The 3,675-nt window shown below is 37.3% G+C and overlaps 1 pseudogene; it reads right to left on the minus strand.

The window, feature by feature from the left end:
- Positions 1–3,086: 3,086 nt before the first annotated feature.
- LOC149176599 (antifungal protein ginkbilobin-like protein pseudogene) lies at positions 3,087–3,437 on the minus strand (annotated as a pseudogene).
- Between the last annotated feature and the right edge of the window lie 238 nt (positions 3,438–3,675).

The raw sequence follows: 3,675 nt of genomic DNA on the forward strand, positions 1-3,675 counted from the left end.
GAGTCTGGCTGTTCTCCTCCTTAGGGATGAGGGCGATGAAGGTGGCATTCAAGGATGGAAGCATCCATCTGTTAACTCTGGACTCCTTGACTACTTGCCAGACTTCCTCCTTGATTAGATCCCAGAAGTTGTGAAAGAAGTCCGAAGTGAAGCCGTCTGGTCCGGGTGCTTTCCCAACTTTGAGATGTCACATAGTTGTCTCCACTTCCCGTAAAGAAATAGGCCTAAGGAGTATTTGATTGTGTTCCTCAGTTACGATCTTAGGAATAATCTTGATGATCTTCTCTATAGCTGGCAGCCGATCAGTCTCCATTTCCTGATGCACCCTCCGAAAGTGGGTGAGGAGTTCCTGTTCTATATCTTCATGCTTCTCTAGATGTTCCCCTTGTCGATTTTGGAGGAGAGTAATGCTGTTGTGCATTCTTCGTTGGATAGTGGTATGGTGGAAGAACTTTGTATTGCGTTCGCCCTCTTTAAGCCATCGGATCCTCGATTTTTGTCTCCAAAGAATCTCTACCTGTCTTGCTCTTTCTGAGATCTGCATTTGTAGTTGACGTTCCTGTTCTGCTATGGTTTCGGATCTGCCTTCAGCTATGATTCTATGTTGTAATTTTTGCATTTCTTGTTCAAGATTGTTTTACGCCTGAAAGATATTGCCGAAGGTAAAGCGATTCCACTGTTTTATTTTTTCCTTGATATGTTTTAGCTTTTGTTGGAGCTTGTACATCTTTGCGCCTTCTGGTGGTGTGAAATTTCTCCATGTCTCTGTTATCAGGTTATGAAAATCGGGGTGATTCAGCCAAAAGGCTTCAAAGCGAAAGGGCCTGCGAACATTGTTTCCCGGTCTTTTCCAGTGAAGCCTAATAGGCCAATGGTCCAAGCCAGAGAGTGGCAATATAGAGGCCAAGAGATCCCCGCCAAGATGTATTGCATTATCAGAGATCAGGAATCTGTCTAACCGAGATGCAATTTGGTGGGCATCTGCACGCTTGTTGTTCCAAGTATAAACGCCATTATTGAATTCCATATCTATAAGCCTGTTGTTATGAATGTAGTTTTTGAAGTGTGTGCTTTCACAGTCCAGCTTGATCCGTCCTCCTCTTTTTTCCTCCAATCTTGTAATCATGTTGAAGTCCCCTCCTGTGATCCAAAGTGGGTGGGATCTTTCTGAGTTGATCTGAGTTAGGGTGTTCAATGTGTCTACTTTGTTTGTTGCCTCCTGGGGCAAGTAGACATTAGTTAAGTGTCCATGAACATTTTTCCCTGTTAAATGAAACTTGGCCTGAATAAAGTGCTTACTGGCATGTATGTTGGTAAGTGTTATAGCTCTATCATCCCAAATGATGGCTAGCCCTCCTAAGGCTCCCATGGCTTCCACCGCCACTTCTTTGCTTCCTGGCCATGCTTTGGCAAGGATCTGATCCAACGTTGTGGAATTACACTTGGTATCCTGGAATAAGAGAATTTGAGGCTTTTCCTATTGTAGCATGTTCCTTATTAATCGTCCCTTCCCCGGGCTGTTGAGCCCTTTGATGTTCCATGAGATGAGCTTCATGATTCGCGATTGGGAAGGGGATTGTCTATAATTCTTATTCTTAGAGTTTGATCCTACCTAACTTACATTGAGATATATCACCACCTTCCTGGAGAAAAATGCATATGCCATATCTAAATGTTGGTATTTTTGTATTCAAATGCTCCACCTTATTGTGATATCAGAGATATTATTTTATTTCTTCAAAGATTCACTTAGCTCTCTCGAGACACTCATAACTTATGAGTAACAAGTATACTTAACTACCTTCTTAGAGATTAACATACACCAAGTTGCTTGCCTCTTACATCCAATCCTCCGACACTACTAGGAAGAGGCCCCATGGCTAACTTCAAAGGTTACATAAAACAAAATTTCAAAAGCTTAAATTACTCCCTTAACATCATGATCATTACACTTTTCTTTATGGCCTTAAATGTTAGAAATGCATCTTTTAAGCAATAGGAATACCTCTTTCTTTTCAAGCTTCATTATCATTACAAATATGTTACCTACTAATATACGCCTAATGATTTTTTCATCATATTTCTTCTTTTAAATCATTTTTTTCTTTATTTCTAGTGTATTTTAATATTCACATTCTCATCTCCATATATTCATTCTTAATACTTTTTTTAATATTCACATTCTCATATCTATATATTCATTCTTAATACTTTTTCAAACCAACAGTAGTTCTTATAAATATTAAATATAAAAGTGGTCATTGTATTAAATATAAAGTTTTGTTTTAAAATATTTTTGTCTCAAAATGCTTTTGTTTTAAATATAAAGTTTTGTCTTAAAATAATTTTGTCTTAAATTGTTTTTGTCTTAAAATAATTTTGTCTTAAACTATTTTTGTCTTAAAATAATTTTGTCTTAAACTATTTTTGTCTTAAATATAAAGTTTTGTCTTTAAATTTTTGTCTCAAACTACTTTTGTCTTAAATATAAAGTTTTGTCTCAAAATATTTTTGTCTTAAATTATTTTTGTCTTAAATATAAAGTTTTGTCTTAAAATTTATTTGTCTCAAACTACTTTTGTCTTAAAATATTTTTGTCTTAAACTATTTTTGTCTTAAATATAAAGTTTTGTCTTAAAATATTTTTGTCTCAACCTATTTTTGTCTTAAAGTTTATATTTAAGACAAATCAATTAATATTAATTTTTAATATAAAATAACTAAAATAAAAAAATGATTTTTTGAGACAAAAGATTTTTTTTTGTCGCAAAAAAATGTCTCAAAAGTGCCCTTGGTGTAGTAGTGGCGGAATGAAAAGTAAAATAAGAGAGTGCATGATAACTGTTTTATTATATATTATATTATATTATAGGAAGGATTTAGATAGCGACCTATGAGAATGAGAATAGCACAACATTAGATTCTCTTGCTAAGAGAATCACGTTTTATTGAAACATAGATAGAGAAGATATGAGATATTAGAATCATGCAGACGCTGAATGCGTATATAACTAGACGTTGGGGTGCAGACGTTGAGTATATAACTAGAAGCTGTACTGCTCGTAGCAGATGAAACAGTCAATTAGCTAAACTCGAGCACCGATGGCATTGCTGCAAATGTTCCAGATGCAGCCCCCAAGGTTTTTAAGGCAGGCGGTGCAATCAGACTGAGAGATTCCCTGATTGCAAACCCCACGCCCATAGGCGGTGGGTGAGCCTGCGCGCGATGCTTTGTAGTCGTAACCGCTGAAGGAAGCGTTTCCCTCTAGATCTATGAGGAGGGATCCGAGAGTACTATAAAAGGAACTTCCGCTTGGGATCTTCTGCGTGTTACACGTAGACGATACGAAGTTTGTGTTGGGAGTGCCTACAGCACTGCCCACAACTAGTGCAGCTACTACCATTACTGCCAATGCAAAAGCAAATGAGTACCTCATCTCGAATGATATATATAACCTCTACAATGGGAAATGAAAAGGGAAAGGCTGGGTGGAATGGTATATAACCTCTAATAAACTCCTACAATGGGAAATGTGATTATCAATGTGTTGAGGCAGCCTCCATTTATAGGCCTCCCTGTGGGTAGAGTTATGGATAACTCATGTGTGTTGGACGTCGGTAGATGGTCCCAAAATGCACGACTCATTCTAGCCGGCTGGCCACCTATCCTGACTA

Source organism: Pinus tabuliformis, chromosome 4_1 (genome assembly GCF_031772625.1).
Source record: "Pinus tabuliformis cultivar Carrire ecotype Pingquan chromosome 4_1, CPIR1, whole genome shotgun sequence".
In the NCBI taxonomy this organism is placed as follows: Eukaryota; Viridiplantae; Streptophyta; class Pinopsida; order Pinales; family Pinaceae; genus Pinus; species Pinus tabuliformis.